Below are 24,448 nucleotides of genomic sequence, written 5' to 3'. Positions count from 1 at the left end.
TTTGATTCTGATCTCAAACATAATTCATAACACGGTCAGATTATGACGGTCAAGATGAGCAAAATCAAAGCGATGAAAGAGTGCTCTAAAGAAATGTTCTCATCAGTTGGCACACACCAGCAGTCTCCCCATTCACCTCAGGAAGGAACACTTTCCGACAGGTAGCGATACGGGGCAACACTATGAGAGTGACATGTCATTCAGAAAAAACACCACCCATCTTTGTCGTGTCTGGTGATGATAATGGTTAATACTGCTGCTCCTGGCACCGTGTTATTTTCACTCCCACTATGCCTCTCAGCACAAATGAAAGAGACGGACTAGATTTTGTCAGCATGGCCCGAACAGTGTTTGGTATTTTAAGCTTTCACACAGCAACTTTAGCAAAGTAAAAAATAAACCTACTACCCAGTTCTTTAAGAAGCATGCCAAGAAAAATCCTCCTCACATAAGTAAGATCAGGTAAACGTGGAGTTTGCTAATTCTACTAAGTATTTAATGGGATACTCAAAACCTTCCACTTGTTGCCTTTGATAAGACTGTTGTTCTCTCTCCAAATCAATTTTGTTGCATATTTCTTTAAAGTGGCACATTTATTGTTTTTTATACACTTCAGAACTTATTTTGCTGATGCTATTGGTTGCTATATTATCATTAAAGATTGAAGTGTCCTGTCCAAAAACAAAAAGTAATGTAAACCCAATCCTTGTGCAGATTACTCTTACTTATAAGTGGTTTATCTCTTCTGTACTTTCTATGCTTTCATCCATATCCTTTAATCCTGCTTTCCAGATATTACTGCTGTTACTAATTATTGTTTCAGGGATTCTCTCAAATTATCTTAAAACATTTCCATCTTTAACTGCTGAGGTTTAACTTGGCTTATGTGTCTGTATCTTAATACCGCATTGGTAACTCAGTAACCCAGGACATTTTAAATGACTTTAATGGTTAATATTCGTTCAATGAGTCTCATTGATGTTTTACTGTCCAATTCACTTAGTTGTACAATTGCTTGTTTTTCAGCCATAGAAAAACAAGCATGTTAGTCACACCTTTGACTAAAAATCAGTATGTAAAGACAGAACCAAACAGTACAATAAACAATAACAACACACCTGTGCAACGAACACCTTCCAGTCATATGTTCTACTTTTTTTGGGGGTGTTCTCTTACAAATCCTAGTAATGTTTATTTTTCTAAGTTGTCTGTCAGATCCAGATGGAAATACCAAAAAATAAAAGCTGGAATGTCAATCTTGTCACATATTCTTCTAACGATGTCAAACTGAAAAATATACAGAGTATCACAAAAACATAATAATTTGGCCTTGCTGCTTTAATACTTTGGTATTAAACTCTTATCCTCTTACCTAAGGATAATAGCGTGGCCAAATCTACACAGAAATGAGATGACTCACTAAGCACAAAATCAACCTGCTCCCACAGTCATTTCAGTCCACAGACCTAAATGCAATAGAAAACTAGTGGGGTAAGCTGAAGACATGAATACACCTGAAGACCCACGACACTGGAGGCTCGAGAAAGACTGAGTAAAAGGAGAATAGACAAAGATCCCTGTATCTCTGTGAAATTGCACAACTAAGAAAGCAATTTAATTTATTTCAAGTTGTTTTTACACCAAGTTAACTATATTTCCAGTAGGTGCTGAGTTCACTGTAATCAAATTTCTACTCCTGTGACATGCAGTTTCTTAAACCAATTTTACCATCTGTTTTTAGTTTGTAAAACATTAATCAGCTGCTTCTGTGATCTCAGCTGATTATAAAGGGGGATTTTCTGGGTCTCCCCTCAACTCATGAAATTATACCCCTTCTTCTAATTATCTTCTGATAATCCCTTTAAAATAAAGGGATGTCATTTTTTTCTTCATTAAACCTATTTAATCTGTTTCAGGTGTTTAAAAAATAGGAATAAAAACAGAAAGATCTGAGAAATCGAGCTTGTGCTATTCTCATGCTAAGCAAATGTTTTATTAATGTTAATCAGTGCTTTAAATGTTCTTCATTTTTAATTAGATTAGAGTTTTAGACATTCCATTAATAACATTTTGATTGGTTGGTCATGAGCCTGTCCCTAGGTCCTGACAAAAGACATTCTTCCATTAGGCCAGATAAGAAATGTTGCTTGGGAAGAACCAGTTGATCAGTACCAAAACTGGAGCTTGTGGTGGTGAAGACACAAAAAACTGCTGCTAAACAAGAACCAGTTTAGCACTGGAGTTGGTTTGGTGAAAAAGCCCCTATTGTGTTAGGCGAGCTCTCACTATGGAGCTAAGGCAAAAATAGACTTCTGCTCTTGCAGTGCTAAACCAATTACAAGACAAAAACAAGCATAGAAACAAACTAAAAGAACAGAGTATTTATGTCCTGTTTGATTGCAACTGCCTTTCCAAAGTCCATTCATATTGAAACTAATAAACTCTCAATCTGCTTGCTTTTTTCTCCCAACATTGTAAAACTCAGCAATCAAAATATCTTTCTGTTGCTTGTGTGTTCGTAGGATTTCCAACTGGTCAAATTTGTATATGCAGACTTCCAAACACAAAATGGGGCAGCATTTTTGTAACCTTATTTGTTTTTATGGATGATGCTAAACAAGATGAATAGCTGTCTAAAGCTTTGCATTTGCCTCACTGGTCATTTACCAAGGCTAACCGTTCATGCTTCTGTTGAAACTGTACAATCATGTTGTCTACAGTTTATGGACTGAGAGGTTTTTATATAAAGAGAAATGAAATTTGGTATGTAGTTTGAGATAGACAGGCCAAAAACAACTACGTTAGGAAAATGGTTATAGGAAAAGTAGAAATCAAAGATGAACAATATCTACAGTATCAAACAACATTAAGACTGCAAACCTGTATGACAGTGTAAAGTCTTCAGATTTCTACAAACAGTGTTAGAGAAAAAAAATGAGACAACCAATGGTAGACAGTTATGGTGAAGTAGAAGAAGTCATCGAATGAAGCAGGAGAAAAATAATAGAAAGACCGTCTTTAGTACTCACAGAATTATGTTGACAACACTGGGAGCCGATATCAAAGGATTTCCTCGGGTAACTGGGGCCACTTTAATCTTGGTGAGGTCCAGGATGGAGCGTATGATCCACAAGGAGGGGAGCAGGGAAACGGGCTCCGAGGGAGACGAGGAAATTTAAAAAAGAGGAAGTGCAGCTTTGGGGACACTTGGCAGGAGCCTCGGGGTGTCTGAGATTGAGGAAGGAAATAAAGTCTGCTCTGTCCTCCACGGATTCAGTACCTTGCTGCTTCTTTTCCCTTCTATGCCTATCAGTTCCTCTTTTGCTTTTATCTCAGGCTCAATATGGAGATAGAGGAAGCTGCAGGGAAACTTCCAGAAAGGACAAGTCCATGTTGGGATGATAAATCTTAAGGAACGGATGGAAAATAGGTTTAAAGAGATGAGGGAGATAGAAAACAGTCCTTGTATATCTCTGAAGGAAAACACAAAGTGTTTTTTTCTTCCTCTTTTCCTGTTTTCTCTTGAGAAACCTCCACCACTTAAAACTCTTGTTTGGAGATGAGACACTCACAGGGGCAGAAACAAACTCAATTAGAGATGGACAGAGATAATGGTGTGTATCGGTGGCACCTGCTCAGCCTCCTCTTTCTCTGTCTGACTGCTTTTCCACCTGACTGCCAAGATTAAGGCATATAATCAAATTCTCCTAATTGGCCCTGATTGTGGCAGCCAGCCAGGAGTTTCTCCTCTCCCTCTCTGTGATGCTATGCTTCGCACAGCACAAAGAATGGCAATGAGTCCTTTGCCTGTCAGTCAAGACTCTGGGCTCCTGCAGTCAATCTTCCCCACTGACTCACAACTAGTTATTATCTTAGCGTGTTGGCACCTTAATCTGGCCATATCCTCCACTGCCCTCTGATCCTCCCTTTTATCAAATACCAGGTTGACCGGCGGGTTCTCTTTCACCCTCTCCGTTCTCTTGGTCTTGTTTTGTTCTTGGTTGCCTTTTACTCTCTTTGTATTTACATCTAATCACTTCAGTTCTTCTCGTGTCTAATACAACTAGATCAGTTGTAGTTAATTGGTTTCAGGTGTCTCTAGCAGCGGTGAAAAAGGAAAGAGCTGAAGAAGGTGGCAGGGAGGAATTCACGCCTCTGTCACCATTAATTAAAAAGATAATTACTCAGAAAACAAAGATTAAAGATGTAAATAGGAAGTGCACAGGCTGATAATAACCCAGTCTCCTCTCCTCTCAGCTGATTGACTCAGTGTTGTGTATCAGCTTGTTAAAAATAGCTGAGTGTTTGGAAGAAAAGTTTCTGGGAGGTTTCCTCAAGTTGTTGTGGCTACATGGTAGGATGAGACGCATGTCACCTTGTGTGACTCAGCACTGCGGGGAGGCTCGTTGGAAGAAGTGTCTAGTATTTTTGTTTTTTTCAATTACATTTCACCCGCTGTGTCAAGGCTTAGGGTTGGTGTCAGTTCAGGTTTTTTCACTTCACAGAATCAGAATCCGGGAAAAAAAAGGGAATTCATCAGAGGAGCAAGATTTTCAAACCCCAGCAATTTTTTTTTCCACTTTTCCTTTCTCTTTCTGATGTCCTCAAAGAGGCAGCTGGAGACTATTGAGTCTTTGAACAGATAGAGTCAACATGGATCTGCCAAAGATGATGTGTGGGTTGGCTGAAAGGCAGCAGGCATCAACTGTGGTTGGGAGCCTAGGCAGTGGAGTCCGCCCAAGGATTTAGGCTTCTGGCATATTGGGTAACGATGTATAAGACGCAGTGGCATCTGCAATGACAGCAACAAAGAAGCAAAACCTTAAGGTTAACATTATGGTTCATTTTAAATTAAAATTCCATCTTTTTTTCTGTTACCATTCTGCTTTAAGTAAAAAGAACAAAAAATATTCTGAAGGGAAAAATTGTGTAAGAGATTATTTTCCCCCCAATGTGTAGGAAGAACTTGTTGGCAACCAGGGTAAAAATATATTCCTTAATTCAAATGAGTTCAGTTCTTTTTTCCCAGGGGAAAGCACCAGGTATTCAGAAATAAGATTTTTACAAGATCAATTCTTAGACAAATGTGGGCACCTCTGAGGTGTTAAGAACAAAACGCAACCATCATCTATAACATTTTAAAATATTGAAGATTACAGAAAGGTTGACCATTCCTATTTGCACCACCTCATTAGATTTACCAGAACCACACCATCCTTTCTAATGTTTTCTTCTCTTCAGCGGAAGCTACAGATTTTCTTTTGGTCATGGGAGCAGGTAAATTTTATGTTAAGTAAACCATTTCAGCATTGGTGTGGTCCCGTGTTTTAGATCTTTATCTTGCTAAAACAAGATAACAAAAAAATGTCCATTTTCAGTTTTCTGACACAGGCCACCGGATATTTATTAAAAATGTTCTACTACTTCTGAGAACTTAGTATGCCATTCTCTTCTAAAAAATATCCAGGCGTTTTGGAAGAGAGCAGGCAGAAACACCGTTCCCCTGCCATATGGTAAAAGGAATATCCCCAGTCTTTTTTTCACTGCAGTGAAATCTTAATCAAGTAATCAGGTATGGGATTGGTCCTAAAGCAAACTATGTAATGCTGGTCACATTCAGAGCCGACCCAAGGCATAATTGGACTAAATAGTTGCTTATCCTCCTCTCTCATCCCCATAAAAGCTATAACACAGACCATAGATCTATAATTCTAACATTTGTTTACTGAGAATGACACTGCTATTAGATGATTTAATGATTAACTCAAAAATTATTTTAAATTGAACATCTAAATTTAGGATTTAGAAAAACTGGCAAGTTTACTTTGTAAAAGTGCAAAAAAAAAATACTCTTCAGTGTTTGAATGTTGTGTTACCATATCTACAATCTGATGCTATGAGTTAAATCTTTGTGTTTGGTTTGTTCACAAATACATCTCAGCAAACTTTATTCTTTGTTCATAAAGAAATGACTGCTCCCATCAGTCTGCGAGCTGAATGTGAACCTCTAAAAAAAAATGTAGGATGAGTATAGCCGCGGTTTGCTTGCATGAGTCGAGCAAGCGTTGTGGCTTTCATACTTGAACAAACAGGAAAATGAATCTAACTGTAACAAAGAATAACTAAACATAAGGAATAAATAATAAATGTAATCTAACTAAGAGCAGACTGAACTTAGTAAAAAAAAACATGGCTGATCATATCAAAATAAGAATAACGAAGGAAAACACAGAAAACAGATAAAACAAAAAAAAAGAAAAACCCAAAACAAAACTTAAGATCCTGACAAATATTTGTTGGTAGCGGAGTAAACATTGAAACGGCATGATGCTGCTAATTTTTACCTCAAGCTGTTCTTCTCCTCTGCTCTATGGTGTCTTCTTGCCAATAGAGCAGACACGCACATAACACTCTCATTGGATGCAGCACTGCATGCAAAACTTCCCGTCAATGAGCAACCCAGCAAAAGGTCGTCGTAACCCAAACCATTAGATTTTTGTATAGCTGCGTCTTAAAGAAGAATAGCATTTAAACAATAATGGGTCACCACAAAGACAGCAGAATCCTCCATGGGGGAGTGTGTAGCAGCCTGACCATGAGGTGTACACACAAGACACCAACATTTAACCTACAGAATTAAGCATTTTCATCAAAATCTGTTTGCTGAACAATGGACTGCCTTAAAATGTTGTCAGAGATAAAAGAGTTCTCATGTTCCGTTAATCTTATTTGTTGCAATCTTTTCCATTTTCTAGGTTTTAGAAGCTCCTGGCCTAAAAAGGGATCCACAATTACTTCAACAATTTGGCCTACAGATGTTGTAGTGTTCCTATTAGCTAAAAAAAAAAAATTTTTAAACTGTTTGTGATACGAAAAACTCATAATTACTTAAATGTATATCTTGTAATTTTCACCCGTGGAGGTCGCCATTTTTCACCTGCGCAATGCATGCTGGGTTGACGACAAAGTTGTGTCCCTTCTGAACTGGAATTTACAGAGCATGTTGCATTTGACTAATGTAAATTTAGACAATGCCACACTGTGTCGCTGTTATAGTGAGGCGAGTCTGGAACATTTCCCACATGAAAAAAAAAGAATGCATCGTGATAGAGCCAAACACAACTCCTTCAGGACCTACATTCATCTCTCCAGAAGTCCTAAAGCCTTCATCAGTTTTTCTCATACACATGACTCAAACAGGTGGTCGTTACCTTCAAGCTAAAACCAAGTTTTTACCCACAAGCGCCTCTGTGTTGTCTGATTAGCAAACGCTGTCAGAGTAGCATACGTGCAGTGAGTACGCATGCGCATTACGAGATCCGCTTAGAGGAGCTGTCAGTTCAGCATATGGACACGATACGACAAAAAATAAGTCAATAAATTGTTTTCAATGATAACTTGATGGATACACATGCACCGTCCTGATTTCAAGGTGTATTTAAAGCAGGGTCTAGCTTAGCTTCAGCCAACTACAAAACACAACCGTATAAAACACGCCTCTCTGTTCCTTGATGAGGGTCTAGTTAACCGCTAAGTCAAGATGTCATACAGCTTTTAATAAAGTGTATGACGATCTAAATTCTCTGATGTCATACTGCTGATTAAATAAAGCATGTTGCAATGACAGGATATACTTGTCTGACAGCTTTAGCTTTAGCTGTCAGATCTGACAAGTACGCTGATCTGACAGAACATCTGTTCAACACCGGACACAGAGCTACATAGCTACTTACCGTGGCACACAGTCCGACCAAGGGTAAGTGTCATTCATTGTTTCATTTATGAACCTGAAGGTGGCAGCAACACAAACACCAGCTGCTTCCGCTAACTCTTTCCTCTTCCTCTGTTTGGTCCGCCTCAACTTCGTTACTGCTTGTGATTTCTATATTCTCATCAATTTCATCGCGCTCCGGTTCAAAGTGAAAAGGCTTAATGACGCTCCTCATATTTATGTTAAAACGGCTTGCCATACTCCTCATGCTGTTTGGAGCTAACGCAATCTGATCCGAGTATATGTCATTTACCCAGAATGCAGTGCAGCGTAAACAACATGGCGACAAATCTTTACAAAAGCTAAACAGCCTATAGAATTATTACTGTTTTGTCTTTACATCTAAATTAAATATTTCTCAAATAAAGTCAGTTGTTGCAACTAATCGTGGAACCCTTCAACTCTGTAGTCAAAATTAAAACTCCTCAAATCCATCCTGATATACAAGCAAGGGATTCGTAGGCGACAAACAGTTTGTGCCAAATTTTATTTGGACATGCACATTTGTAAATTCCCACAGGATTGGAATATTTGAAATATCAGAATATAGAATGTCAGAAAATTAATTCAGAATTTGCAAGTTTCTTGAATTTGTACATTGGAATGTACAAATTACATATATCTGTTTCAGCAGTTTAGCAAAAATATGATTGGAAATGATTCAGTATTAAATATGGCTTGTATAAAGGAGGCAGAAAATTATTCGATTGTTGGTTATAACTGACTTAGAACCCAAAAGACCAAAAGATGACAAAAAAAATTTGAATCATTCAGAACAGTCAGAATTTCTTTAGTTTCATATCTGTAACATCAACCTGACAATAAACAACAGAATTACTTTTATTTTGTTTTGTTGTCTTTGGAGAGTTATTTGTAAGAAATTGATCATTTCAAGGTCTTCTTGCTTGAAGTGTTTTATAAATCAAAATTAATTATCTTTTTTTGCTTTCGAGATTAAGTATTTTAAACTTCTTCCATTTGTCCGTTCAGCCGTCAGAAGCAAGAGAGATTTGTAGAGGACCAGAAACACTTTGAAAAAGATTCTAAAATAGGTAGTGTACTTAGCTTTTGTCAAGGGAATGTCAGGGGCTCTCCAGACATTCAGGGCCCTTGAATGTCTGGAGAGCCCCTACTAGCAACTACTGAGTTTTCTTTGCCTTGATATCCCAGTCTTACAATTCTAGATCTCAGAGGTGCTAACATCAAAAAATTATATAGAGTTAACCCCTTTGAGCTTTTTTGATCTATAAATCAGTCTGCAGCCAAGTTGTTATAGAGGTTAAATAGATATTATTAGGGCTTAATTAGTAAAATGGCAGCAAATTTGCTTATTTCATAACTTCATAACCAGCGACCTTCTCTCCTTTGGGTCTGTTTAACAGCTACAGTCTCAGATCAACTCAGACCTCCAGGACTGTCAGCATCAGAAACAGCAACTTTATACCTGTTGGGGAAAATATACTACATTTGCTTTGCATTGTCCCCGCATGATTTCAATGATATAGTAGGATTCAATTACATTCTTGATTAATATGGGTTGTTGCTGTGTTGTTGTACGGTGTTTTAAGCTCTTGTTCAATGTGCCCTTTTTTTTAACTTTGAGCCCCTGCCCCTCCAAAGGTCTCTGCACTTGCCTGGAGCAAAAGTTTCTTTCCAATAAGAATGACATTAGCTGTGAAACCAGAGCTACAGCACAAAGTTAGATTTGCTCAATTGAAGTCTGCACCGACATCTGTGGAAAGACTTTTTTGCGCTTCACTTTTGCTCCCCACCCAGACTTCCAAAGCAAGCACCAAACAGACAACAAGAACTGACAAAAGTCTCTTGATGTACAGTACTAAGCAAAATGTATACCCTTGACTTACAGGGATTTAATGCAACTACATGCAACTAACACACTTTTCAGATTATATGCAAGTTTGATAATGTTGGGTAATTTTTTCCTCAACTTCATGAGTATGAGATACTTTTCATCAGTCTATGAAAATACAGTTTGTGGTTTAAATGTGACAAAAGACAATTTTTTTTCAAGAAGAATCCTTTTCCTGTATGGAAAAGATATTCACAGAAAAGAAAGAGAAAACTGATCATCTACAATAACAATAAATCAAAACAAGTTTTATAACAGATCTGATGACGTTTGAGTTGTACTCATTGCATTGTACGGTGACAAAAATAATCTCAAACAAGAGAGGGAGGTTCCTTTGTTTCATTGCTGGTTATGAGAGAAACAAATGGCCCCATTGAAACACATTATCTAACAATGCAAATAGCAAAATGTATTCCAGCTGAAGATATTGGCCAAGAAAAGGGGCTTTTAAAGTGGAGTACCAAAGACGCTGACCAAAGCACTAAGTGACAGTGAAGGGTTGAATGTGTAAAACAGTCTGCATTTCAGTCAATGTAAAGGTTCCCAAGATGTCTCTGATGAGTAGTTTGGTCTGATTCACATCAACTAAATACTGGCCTCCTGTTGTGCTCTATTTCAGTTTTATTGCTTTGTCCCACCGCTTGGCCCTAATCATCTGAGACATGAACCATCTGTGACAGAAAACCTTTACTATCCTGACCATTTAATATCCCCACAGTGTCAATTTGTTACACTTTGTGAACTACAGTCAAATTTGCTTCTCCTCTCATTCTTGTTTTTCTTTTTTTTTTTTTTTTACAAAGCACATATGCGTAGGTGGAAATGTGACTTCTCCAATGGCAGTCTCAATACGACTGATGAGGAATAATGTTTGTAAAAATCTAGAGCTGATTTGAATAGTTTTAGAAAATTAACTGTTATTATTATTATTAGTAGTAGTAGTAGTAGCAGTAGTAATGTGTATAATCATCAGTTTTTTGTCTTTTTAAATCAAGCATATGCCGGCTGTGTTTTTGTAATTTTCTCAAAAGTGCAGTTCCATTACATCCATCCAGTCACAACAAGCGAATATAGGCTCCAATTAAAGGCTAGCCATTTTATCTCCCTCTATGCACAACCCATCATCTCTTCTACATTCACTGTGTAAAAAGGGCTGCCCACACATGCTTTAATTACAACATAAAAGTGCAGGGCTTGACATCTTCCCCTTCGCTGGACATAAACTGTGACGGCTTGTTCTCAGCTGCAGATAGCAGCCCGCTCCTTCGTGTGAATGGCCTTTCAAATGGCGACTATAGAGTTTCTAACTGATGTTGTCTGCCGTGTAAGACATGATGAATGTCCCTGCCTGCACAAAATGACTGCAGCACAGATTGAGGGGTGAGGGCTGATGTATGGATGTTGGCATCAAGTAGGTTAATAATGTGCAAGGCAAACAAAGGTGCAGTGAATGTTTCCAACTCAGCCCTGGTGTTTTTATCAGCTCACACATCTTGAAACATCAAAATATTGTCAGCTTATAGGATGTTGGCAAATGTCTTCATTTGTTTGTTTTAATCAATTCCTTTCCTGTTCAACTACTTCCAATTGAAGATCACTTTAAACTCAGACAGACAATGAGTCATTAGTTTCTCATTAGACTAGTACATCAGTATAGAAGTGAAAAGCTATGACTTTAAGAAAGAAATAATTATGTGCGCCTATGTGATTTAAGATAAAGCTTACAAAAGATTGTTGGCTTGTTGTCTCTTTTAGGTTTGTAATCGTCCATACATTTGATAAACTATTCTTTACAGGTACAATGTTATAAAAACTCCAACAGATTTCTTCATTTTTGTTGTAATTTAAATCCTTCAAATTATCAAATAAATTTCATTATATGGCAAAAATCACCTAAATGAGTATTCAGGAATTGTTTAGAAAAAGTCTGGGCTTAATCCTAATTGGGCATGATGCTAAATAGGCCACTCATTCACAAAAATTCTCAAACCTGGTTTAATGAAAAAAATAAATAAATCTGCAAAGATTCTGCAAAACTTCCACCAGTCTTGGAAGCTTTTAGTAGTAGTCTACATAGACTACTACTATGTAGACTACTACTAATTGTAGTCTATGTAGACTACAATTAGTCTACATAGACTAATTGTAGTGTTGTACAATTAGTCTATGTACAAGACTAATTACCAGTTTGCATAAATACTTGATAAATTAGTTGCTAGTGCAAAGGGCTGCAAAGGGCTTTGATTTTTCACATGGATCAAGACTAGTTTAGACAGCTTCTTGTTCAGTGAATAAAATAATTAGCAAGCCGCTTTTTGTCTTTACTCAGGTTAGTTTGTCTGACAACAAATCATTCCGTTGATGATCTCAAACAGAAAATGTCTGCTATAAGGCAAACAGTACTGAATACAGGCCCATTCATTAAATTGAAATATTACTGAAGAGTCCATTTATTTAAGGAAATTTATCACTAAGTACAACAAATTAGGTAGATTAATTGCACAATGGTAGATGTTTGAAAACCTTTATTTCTATTAAATATGATGATTTTCTACTTAGAGGTAATGAAAAAATGTCATTTAAAACTATAATATTACATTAGGCTATGAAAAAAACATATTTAAAGCAGAAATGTGGGCGCAAGTATGTTTAATACCTGCTTAAAGTTTGTTATTTTCAAAAAAATGCTTTAATCTGACAAACAGCCATCATATGAACGAAGATTCTAATATACTGAATAGGACTGTATAACTCAGCTGCAGCTGAAGATTCTGTCATGCATCACTGGCTGGGAATCATCAGTAGTTCTGTATGAGCAGGAACAACATTTACAGCTGTAATCAGTCAGCATGCTTTTTTGCCCTTTCTCATATTTCTTACATACTTTCAATGCAGAGTGGCAAGGTTAGTGTGCTGGTTCCCCCAGCATGTGTTGCTTGACGAAACTCATAAAAACTTGAGTTGCCGAAACACATTAAACTCATGATTATACCTGCAAATATATTGTTTTTTTTTGTGTGTACCTCATGTAAATGTTTCAGGTGGTGAAACTTTGCAATACTACAGGGGTGGTACCACTGCTAAGGACGAGCCAGCTGCTGGAACACATCGCCCACTCTGTTGGGAAGATGATTGGCTGGAATCTGCAATCCCTGCAGGACCTGCATGTCTCCTGGACACTGAGGTGGGCAGTAAAGATTGTAGATGATTCTTTTCACCCCAGACATGGTCTCTTTAAACCCCCTCTGGCAGGAGGCTGTGGTTCATCAAGTTTCTTACTATCTGCAGCTGGCCTCATCAACAATGTGCACTGTACTTATTTTATCTACAGCCTTGTTATGCCTGCACCAGAAGGTAAAATAAATGAATGTATGTAGAAACATATATAATTGTAAATCCCCCTTTATTTCTCTTTCTTTCCTAGATACACAAAGGAGTATTATTGAAGTTCCTTCCTCCCAGCAGCTATTCCACAGTAAAATAGGCATAGATAGCCACAAATTTGATAAGTTGTTAACATCCTTTCTGTTATTTGCAGAGTTTTTAAAACAACAAAGTCCTCTTAGCAGTGGAGATAGGCTCCAGCACTGGTGCAATCCTGCAAGTACAAGGGGGTGCAAGTCAGTGCTGTCACAAAAATCTGGACTCCATATTGCTACCTGTGGTGAGTAATGGCAAATCCAAGTCTGCAGGTAAATATCGTCTGAATCCCCATTCTTTACTTGACCACTTAACCATATTCTTACATTTTGGTTTTCCACACTGGGTGTCATACATCTATTTATGTAATGTTGAAAAGATGGGACTGGATGTGTTTTAACTTCTACACATTATGAGTATAAATCAAGGCCCTATAGATTAAAGGGCAAAATAAAATTCAACCTTAATCTTTGGAATAACAAATGTTTCTTACTTTTTGTTTTGTTGAATATTTTTAAGTGGAGAGAGGTAGAGGCAGCAGGTGATTTTGAATATTTCATAAGAAATTCTGAGAAAAGCAAACTTACAAAAATATGGGAAGCCATGAGTCGAACAAAAATCAGCCATAACAAAAAAAACCACAAAAAAAAACAGCCAGGAGACACAAGGAGAATGCAGGGAAACCAGGGAAGTAGCAGAAGGAACCAGCAAAGAATGACTGAGAAAGAGGTGCTAAAGTACTGGAAGGTTGAATGCTGAAACAATAGACCTGGGATGATTAGCTAACTGATTGCAGGTGTGAAGGAAGAGAGCAAAGGCAGACTGAGGAGAGAGAAAGAAAGAGAAAGAGGACGTAGCACAGGAGCGAGGGAATGTACACAGGGGATTAGGGAATGAATCTAACAGAAAAGAAAACTAGACATAATTAAACCAGAGTAACTAAAAATAACCAGACACAAGAAATAAACATATAAAACAAGAATCACTAATAACAGACTGAACCAAAGAAAAACAGGATCAAGATGATCTAACCAAAATAAGAAACTAACACAACCTAATAAAGAAACTAGAATCAAATCAAACTACAAAACAACCTGAAACCCTAACACTTTTTAGATGCTTTACCAAATGTTTCCATTTTACTCTCAGTTTTTGCACAAAAATAATAACTGATCAAATCAATTTAGTTTTATATTAAGAAAATCCTGATTAAACTTTGGAGTCTGCTTCATTTATAGTGACTAGACACCATCATAGCTAGGAAAACAACGTATGAGCAGAAAACCTGTAAAGATAATGGAACAACATAGAGCAGCAAATCATATAAAACATATAAAAAACATTTTACAGTTGTGTATGAACAAAATAAAACGTGACCCTGAACCAAAAATGATGAAATGAAAAGGATAAAAGTAATAAACTATCACCTATAAGCAGCCTGTGTAGCATTTTATCACGGTGGTGACTGAATCCAGGCCATGGAAGAGACTTTGCTGAAGAAAACAGTCGCCATGACACCTCAGCAATGTCTCCTTAGGGGTGATGTGATGCAAAATGGCCAGCTCATTTCCAAACAGCTCTTTAACGTTATTACATTTGAACGAAGGCTTCGCTAAGTCGATATCATCTGGGCAAACAATTGCAGAATAAAAGAAAAAACAAAATGATGATTTCCACAAAATCATCATTTCTGAACTATAGTGAAATGAATAGTGAATCATTTCACTATTCTGAACTAATTTAAAACTAGTAGGTTCCTGAAATGTAATTTATAGAATCTGCATATTCACGTACTACTGTGTAGAAGCCAATATATGATCCATCTTAGTATATGCAAGCCAACTGAATAAAGACTTTTTTATGGATCTAGAGGAATTACAGTTTGTCAGTGACCTATTCTTAGACCATATATTTACAAGCTTAAGTATTTGTGTGAATGTCTTATTGTTTGAAAGCACTCTTTATTATAGGTCTAAAAAGACCTCAAGAGTATAGATTTGAACTCATGGTTCCAGCTGTATGCAATCGGTTGGAAAAAGAATGAACTAAAAAGGACCAGTTCCTAAGTCAATGTAATTTAGAACTGACAGCTGGTTGACCACTTTAATCATTGTAGTTACTGTCTAAAAGGGTCCAGTGATTCAAAACCGAATCAATCGTTCAAAATCGCTTGTCTTGATCCAAGTGTTGGTAACAGCAAAAGATCGATCTCTTAAAGTCACGCCTTGATTGTAATACTGAGAAAGCACAGTTGCTGCTTCTGTGTTACAAATTCCACGTTCGTTGAGCCACAGGGCATTTGACTGTGAAAAAAAAGTGCCGCAGATGTGTGTGTCTGTGTAGGTTGTGGCAAATTCCCACAGGAGCAGTATGAAATGGACTGAATATTTTCCTCTTTGCATTGCCTGAAGTCTAGCACTAAATATATATGCATAAATGCATAAAATAACAAATACATACAGCTCATGGCGTGTATCTATACACACAGAAAAAAAAAAAAATCCCCCACACAGTTTCAAGACTGGAACTGAACACACACCTGCTGCCTCTTGTCACCACTGATGCTCATACAGAACAAAAGTCGACTCCATCAACTGTCACCCGCAGTGACAACAGCTCGGTAACTCACTCTGGAGTAAAGCATGCATGTATTAAACCTCAGAAAACTAACCAAAATATGATTGTCTATCTGCTATAATAACGTCTTACTACTTTGACTGTCGTAACAGCACACCGCTTCTTATCACTCAAATACAAAGACACAGAACAGAAATTATTATAATTTTGATCCTGGCTGAAATATAGTCTTTTATTATAAAGGACTTCAATACACTGTTCCATTACCCAACCATGCCTAAAGGCTAATTGAGAACAGTTAATGAGTTTATTTTCTAGAGCAGGCCATTTCAGTACATTCAAGTGGATTTATTGGTTTTACTCCAAGAAACTTCCCGTAAATGCCTACTTTTGGAGAAATTGAAGAGTGAGTTATTCTACTATATACAATGTGGTTTGGTTGTGAAACATCTTTGGCAAGGCCTTTTTCTTAGAGGATGCCCTTGGCAGCAGTTAACAACACAAAATACACATAATCAAAGCAAAGAATGTCCTCGAATGGAGGCCTGTGCCAATTTCATACTTCTCTCACAGACTCCAGTGTAGTACTATGTACAAATCTAAACTATCAGTTATTTATACAGAGGAGGAAGAAAAGAACAACAACCATGGTGACAAACTGATGTAGTTTACTCTAGAAGATAACGCTAAAAGTCTCAACCACTTTAAAGCTGTTTGAGAAAATTAAATTGCTTCACTTTTGCTATTATGTATCTTGCCACTTTTCTGGGATGTTGGTTGTTCTTAAATAAACAATCTTTGAGTAAAGGAAACCGCTACCTAGGTTCATAAATAAAAGCAAGTCGGCTGAAATTACAAGCTATGGAGAATTGTGGGACTTAAGTAGCTGTGACACTGTATCTAAACATCTGTTTTTAGATACATATCTTGTGTGGTTTGAATGGAAGGAAATAAATCAAATTTTATGAAACATCAAGTCCTACAAGATCTGTTAAAGCTGCTGTATATAAAAAATTTGTTTTTACATAATTGTTAAAACTGTCACTATGTTGTGAAAGTGATATATGTGGCAGGTAATCTGTGAAAAAAATCAAGCTTCTCCTCCTCCCAATTCTTCTTTTGCAATCTGCAGAAATGCACTGCTTATGGTAAAAAACAACCAATCAGAGCCAGCAGGACGGTTTTATTGCTGTCAATTATGACCATGTATGTGATGCTCAATGTGCTAATGGTAGAGAAACAACTTACTGTTGCATGAAAAGTGTTTATCCACAGACATCGGTGGTCATGCTAACTAGCCTGAGCATGTGGCAGGCTGTACTATTGGCAGGAAGCTGTAGCATAGCAGAGAGCAGGGGGGAGAGTGTGAGCAGCGTACACACAAGGATGATTCACAGCACTAAGACCGTCCTTCTGGGACTGGTTGTTTCTGACTGAGCAGTTTATTCTGCATCCAGCACTGGGAAAGGCTTGATTTTCTTTTTATCCACTGAGAATTTTGTCATTACCATGCTGTCCATCTAATTTTTTATTGCTGTTTTTTTGTGCTTACATATCACATGACCACCTTGGGCTAAAAGTGAGGAGTTCAAAAACAGTTTATAAGTGTGACCCCATATTAAATAAATTTTTAGAAGAAAATTGATTATCTACCATCAGTTGGATACACTTCATGCATTTAGCATGCTGACATGGGTATATGCTCGGTAGCAGATGCTGTGTATGCACAATGTAACATTGAATTCAATAACAGTACAGGCAATTTCTGCAACATTTAGGTAGCAGTTGTATAATTGTGTGGTAGTGACACATAATAAATAAATTTAATTACTCTACAACATATTTGTATCCTTCATTAGGTTTTTATTTTGTACAATAAAGTTCTATTTTGGAAGGAAATTAATGACAACATAGTGAGGCCAGTCTTCTTACTAACATTTGTTGGGAGTAATTATAATGAAAGTAGAAGGCACACAAAATACTCGGTCTTAACGCAAACAAGCTGAAGTTCTCAACGTTTATATCAAGGAGTTTGCAGCTCCTAGAAAACATTTTAATTTAATTTGATCATATGTAGAGACTTAGTATTTTGAATATATATTTAAAACTATGATATACATTCACTGAATTGTTTAAAATACCTCCAGGTGCAAACATTCCTTTCCACAGTGACACTCTTCCACTCATTTTGGGGAATACCTAAACATTTGCTAACCAGAAGGTATATTGTCCCTCCAGTCAGTTGTGGATCAATTTCGGACTCCCAGTCAGTCAGACATGTCCATAAAACCCCCAAAGGGAGGTATCCAGATTAGTTGTCCAATTCCCCGCTGTTGACATCCTTTGATGTGAAGTGGCTCTATTCCAAACTCCCTCGGGATGGCAGAGAACCTCACCTTATCATTAAGGCTGAATCAGGGATCTTTTTCTCCTCGTCTTGAGTCACATGTTCCAATCATCGGTGAGGCTTGAAACGTAGACACCACATATAGGCAGTTACTTGTAGTTTAAGGGTGAGATATACATATATTTTTTTACTAAAATAGAAGGTAAATCTAGCTCAAAACCACTACATTACATAAATTATAATATTAAATTAAAAACAGATCTATGTGGAACTATTCCCACTCTCTTGCAGACTTATTTAAACTATGGAGTTTGAGTAGAGCCAAGGCAGAGACTTTGCTTAGAAATAAAAAGAAAGCTCTTGAAAACAGTACCAAATAGTATAAAATGAATTTGAGAGCAGTAATTACTAGTCAGGCAAATAAAAAGGGCAATATAAAAACATCTATGCACTGCTTTGTCTTTATTTCACAAGGTTTTATGTGAGAAAGACTAGAATGCATTTAGCTGGGCAGCAATTTTAGGTTGTTTGATGTTCCTATATTTTCTTTATTTTGAAATCTTTTTGTAAAATTGACAATAATGGTTCATTATGAGATGGAACAACATCCAGTTTTTGTGCAGATTTTGACGACGTTTCAGGGTTTTTCTTCTGCAGCTTCATTTGCAATGCTACCACCAGTTATGCACAACACCTGTTTTATGTCACTGCATTTTACTATCAAAGATTAAAATGATATTTAAAGAAGGCTTATTTGGCTATCTTTAGACTCATCTACAGAAGCTGCCATATACAGGTAATTCACTTTAACTCAACAGTTGACCGCTCAGAAATGATGGAAACTATTTTGGCTCACAACAGAATCATTAGCAGTCACTGCATCTGTTTCCTGCTCATCCAAACAATAAACAGTTTGGCAGCAAATTGGACCACATGGGATGTTTTTAAGGATATGAGCTCTGTTCATGCGTTGAATAATTTATCATGCGAATGAGTCAACTTCCACCCTTGTTTCTACATCTGAGCAGGGGGCAACAGGATTGACAGTTAATTTTCAGCTCTCTTCATGAGGCTAACTTGTTGCTGTGTGAATATTGTTTTTTTCATAACACACTTAAGTATTTCAACCTTAACATTAAAATGCCTTTATCATCTTATCAGGAAAAACTGTCTGAACTGAAAGCAATGACATTAGCTTTATGTCTTGAATATTACAAGATTTTTCAGTTTGTAAGTGGGAACCCTGTGGATACAGCAAACTGCAAGCAGTGATCAGGCTGAGATCTGAGGTCTTTTCATACCAAATTATTGCTTTTTCTTTCTTCTATTTTTACATTGTGACTTTGCCAGAAAGTGCTGTTTTATTTGGCATGAAGCAGTGCTAGTCTGGCTGGCTGATGATAAAGAAATATTATTTTTATAGCAGGACAAAAAAATACTTCAATAGAAACATGGATTATTTAAAAAAATGTTGTCTACCTCATCTCTCTGGAGTTTTATGTTTTTTCCGATTCCACACACATCAATATCCATGTCTATCAAAGCATTTATTTGAGAAGCAAAGGGGATAATGATGGGTCAGAAGCCTCTGTCCAAAGTTGAAGAGGTGTTGCCGTGTTTCTGAGTGTGTGTCTTCGAGAAGGTAAGGAGGCTGGACAATGATGGATGGAGAGATGGATGCAAGGATTATCTGGGATAAACCTCTGACTGTTGATTTTATGTTGAGCCCTTTGCCTCTTAGCTACAGGCATCAGAGTATGGAGGACTTTCTGGTTGTGGTGCACAAAAAGCAAGAAAATCTGTATGTGTATGTTTAACCTGATGGTGCAGCTGACTGACAGTTGTGGGGAAGGAAAGAGATGAAGATGAGAAATTTGCAAAGCGGTGAAAGATACAAAGCGAAAAAGGTGACAGACTGGTGATGAGGGGCACAACATGCCTAATAGATAGTTTGTCTGAAAATGAAGGTTGGATATTGTTTGGGGTAGAAGCAACGTGATGGACTGATAAATAAGAAAGGGGAAATTACAAGTTCAGCCACAGAGAGAAAGGTAATGAAAATGTAATTTAAAGAGAAAAAAATTAGTAAAATCAGAAGAACACAGCAGGAGAAGAGCAAACCCCTGTACTATCTCCCCAGCACACACCCCCACCACCCATCCAATTAACACACACGCTAACACACTCACCCATATGCTTTTTCTGTCTGTGGGGGAGCCACCAAACCAGACCGCCAATTGTAGTCCCAGAACAGTTACTAAAAAGCCGGTAGAGGGCTGAAGAAAAACAAGGTAGGAAAGGGGGAAGCAGAGCGCAGCAGCAGTTCCTGATCAAACAGGCAAAGCTTCTCGTACACACGAATGCACCAAAGGAAAAAAGGGAAGAGGAGGGAAAATGAGGAATGTTCAACTGACACCTGAACGAAACTCTTCCAGCTCACAAATCCCAGATTTACTCCACATCCACCTGATAGATGAACTCTCAGCTGTTGATATTTAAACAGACACACCAGCGCGCTCACACAGCTCCCTCACTGAGCGCTGTCGCAGTGACACCATCAGCAGCAAAGCTCCTCAGGCGGACGGTGCGAGAGGAGAAATAAGCATGGACGGACCTCTGGCACCTCCTCCCTCTCCTCCTTGTTATTCCTGTTGTACCTCCTTGTCAGCTTTATCCAACTATTCAGTCAAACAGATGAGAGGGTAATGCTTTTCTCCTGCTTCTTTGCCATTTTAATTCAGTTAATTATTCCTGCGCTGCACTGCTGCACAATCTCTCCTCTTTCTGTGTCCTTCACTGTCGGACTGACTAGTGCTCCACAGCGCAGAGAAGCTGGACTGCGCTTAGATCCCTCCCTCTCCTCTCTCTGCTGCTGAATGTCTTTCCATGCTTCCTCAGCCCCCTCCTACAGTTCAGTCTCACATCTCCCGTGACTTCTCTTTCACTGCCAACACTGCATTAACAAGTGGAAAATGGTTTTGGACCATCAGATTTCCTTCAGTAAGTTAAAAATGTAAAATCAGAATATAGAGTATAAATAACCATTACAATAACAATATGCAATTTCTTTTGCTCCACACAGTCAAATGCTTGATGTTGTAGTAGAGTGCAAATTGTACAAATAGCAACTTACTGCATGCTGTAACTGAAAACATTTTGAAAGTGAAAAAAGTGCTGACGTACTAAAGGAAGTACATTTATAACAGAACAGTTGGTTAAGTTAGGTTTGATCCAGAGCAATCCAGTGAAACATGAAAATCCACAAACCACAGTTTAGATTCACCTGAAGGCCACAGCTTCAGATTGTACTGATCTAACAGTTGGGGCACCCTGAGGCTCTGTTTTGGTATTTAATAAACTAGACCGCTATTGAAAATTTTATTTATTTGAGTAACTCAGTTCACTACACACTTCTCTACTTTGACAGTTATCACAGATTTTGAAAAGATTAGTTGTTCCCACCAGACTTAACACCTGTGGCAACTGCTGGATCACACACTACAGGATTTTTCAGACAACCTAAAGCCAAATGAGCATATCAAACTCTCTTGGAGGTGACAATACGAAGGAACAAACAGACCACTGGGTGGCAGTAATGGAAGACACTGTATTTTCAGAATGCAAACGGTTAGATTTATTTTACACGTCCCCATAAATGAAAGAGATGCAGTTTAACCTATGTGAATCTTAAAGGACAAGTGAATATAATATGGAAAGTGTAACTTTGTTATACTTATGTTAAGAGTGTGGAACATGTTACGGGCCGAGGCCTTGTGTGGTGGGTAATGTGTGTTGGGGTCTGTCTGCTCTTATTGCATCTTTTCTGTGGAGGGTGTGGTGCTGTGGAACCAGAGCAGAGTATAACGTTGTCTCTTTCCTCCTTTCAGTGGCTCTCCACAGGCCTCCTGACTCTAGCGGTGTGCTGCCCGGCTGCTGGGCCTCGTCTCATCTTCATCAGGCACATTTGAGTTTAAAAATCTTTGAACTGGGGGGATGTGCTCTCTTCCTGGTTTTAGTCAGAATACAAACAGCAGCAATCTGGGTCAGCTCCTGGTGTCCTCTTAGACTTTGTTGGCAGGCTTGTGATGACACTGTTGCAGAAATCCATTCTACTAACGCATGGATGTGTTTCTCAAGATTTTTCTGCCACATTAGAACCTCTTATCCTGGAAATGTTCTCCATGTTATTGAAGTATGACTTTGTAATTGTTTTTATGTGTCTTTAAAGTTTCAGGTCTGAGTCCCTCATTACACCCAGACAAAACATATGAATTTAGAGTGACTTTAAATGTTGGATGTAATCCAAAAATTACAGCCAATTGTTTAAATTCTATTTAAACAAACGATAATGTCATCTGTCAGTTGTGTATCACTTTGTTTAAATTTACAAGCTATATTTGTTTAGACTTATTACAGAAAAGGAACACAGGCCAATTCTTAGTTGATTTCCCTTGGTTGAAACACTGGCTAAGCCAAAGAAACCATGAAACAGATGTTTATCTATGTTCAGTAATCAAAGGTAAAACAATTATGCCGTTGAGTAGTGGATGAGTAGAAAATCAGGAAGCATTGTCTTTGAGGAAGAAATGTGGTCAGAAAAAAGCAAGGGAACATGATTTGAAAATGAAATAATCAAGGTCATGTGATTTGATGTGTCCAGATTTACCCTGTTCCAGATTGTTGAGAATATTAAGCTAGTAAAATAGGCAGAGCTCCTGTAGAAGGCTGAGGAGGCAGTGCTGTGATATGGACTTAAGGTTCAGCAACATTATGTGCCCAAAGAAGGAGTCAGCTGACAACTGGAATATACTGAATGACAAAGTTATTCCATAAATTATTATTTTTTCTTCCCTGATGCCGGGGGCATTTTCAAGGATGACAATGGCAGGAGTCATCAGGTTCAGATTGTGAAAGAGTAGTTCCCAGAGCCTGAGAAAACATTTTCACATCTATACTGGATCTTAACCCCTCTGAGAACCTTTGGGTTATCCTGGAGAAGGTTGGATGCTCCCATCATCAATACCAAATCTCGGTGAAAAATTAATGCAACACTGGATGAAAATAATTATTTTGACATTGCAGAAGCTTGTAGAAACAATGCCCCAGTGAATGCATGCTGTAAAGGTGATCCAACAAAATATTAGAGTGTGTGACCTTTATTTTTGTTGGGGACTTTTTTTGGCCAGCAGAACATTAGATATAAAAAGGAGCCATTTTACAACTGACACATCCATATATGTCTGTGTTGCTTAGAGATCATCTAAACCAAATCATTTAAAAGTCCTTTTTAGACACCTTCAGGGATCTTTTTCTGCTCTATCTTGATGATAAAGGTGAGGAGTGTAAACCTGGAGTGATCCCATAAACTCAACAGACAAATTTGAGGAAAACATGCCAAGTGGAAATAAAGAGGTTCTTCATTTTGTATAACAGATGTGTGGGTCTTAAACAGAGTTTTCCTCTGTTTGTTAGCTGTATATTGTTCCAGCCAGAGTCCTTTCCAACTGCTTTTTCTCTCATTGTTTTCTTCTTGCCTTACCCCTCCTTCTGTGCTTACACTGCATCTGTCTCACTGCATTATCTCGCTCTGTCCTCATCTATCTCTGCTGTGTTCTGCACCTTTTTTTTCTAAACAAAGGGCTCCCTTGGGTCAACAGTGTACAGAACACACCATCCCTACACAGCACTACCTACACAATCCTTTATGAGCAAAATATCTGAAGAAAATGTTTCGGTTTGACATTCCCATGTTTGCTGATTCATTGTTGTTCAGCATTGTGTATACGTGTAAACTAATTTCCAATGAGGCTAATCATCAGGAGTTTAAGCATTTAAAGAAACTGAAAAGAGAGTTTTTACAAGGAGAAGCAAACAAATAAAGACCTGTATGTCTTTGTCAATTACTTAATGTTTGGAGTGAATAGAGACAGGTGGAAACTTTTCTTGCAGAGATCTGCAAAGTTTAATATGGATTATTAAACAGAATTATGACCTACTGTTCATTTAAAGAACATGCCTGCCTGGTGAGATGTGGTTTTATACAACAACAGATGAAGAGCAGAATCCACATAAGCGCTTTCAAGCAGAAAGCACTAATAAAGACTGAATAAACACAAACCATTTCTCTCCTTAATTATTTATTCACAAAATGCTTTACAAGAAACTTTTTATCTGAGTTAACATTTGACTAAACTATCAAGTAAATATGAAAAGAAGAAGGAAAACTAACTACAGGGAAAAGATGACTGCAAAATGAACAAATAAGAATGAACTGAAGCCAATAAAAAACTGAAACCAATGCAGTGATATCACATGTCACTGTGAATATGAATGTTTAAGAAGTAAGGTTTGGTTTGAAGAATTGGTTATGGATGTTGACTCTCAATTTGGCTGACAGATGATGCCACATTTGGTGGCTCAGTATAACAACAAGGAAAGTGCTGGCTGCAGCATTAATTAGCAT

General features: G+C 37.7%; 1 protein-coding gene across 1 annotated transcript in view; it reads right to left on the bottom strand.

Moving 5' to 3' along the window:
• LOC116731683 (glutamate receptor ionotropic, kainate 5-like) overlaps positions 1-20,845 on the bottom strand; it is a 207,830-nt gene extending 186,985 nt beyond the window's left edge. The window contains exons 1-2 of the mRNA XM_032581498.1: positions 20,175-20,845; positions 3,030-4,792 (exon numbers count right to left, since the gene is read on the bottom strand). The gene's annotated coding sequence lies outside the window, so the exon portion shown is untranslated. The remainder of the gene's footprint in view (positions 1-3,029; positions 4,793-20,174) is intronic.
• Between the last annotated feature and the right edge of the window lie 3,603 nt (positions 20,846-24,448).

Source organism: Xiphophorus hellerii, chromosome 13 (assembly GCF_003331165.1).
Source record: "Xiphophorus hellerii strain 12219 chromosome 13, Xiphophorus_hellerii-4.1, whole genome shotgun sequence".
NCBI lineage: Eukaryota > Metazoa > Chordata > Actinopteri > Cyprinodontiformes > Poeciliidae > Xiphophorus > Xiphophorus hellerii.
Note: the sequence above shows the minus strand (reverse complement) of the source record. Positions and strands in the feature narration are given on the sequence as shown.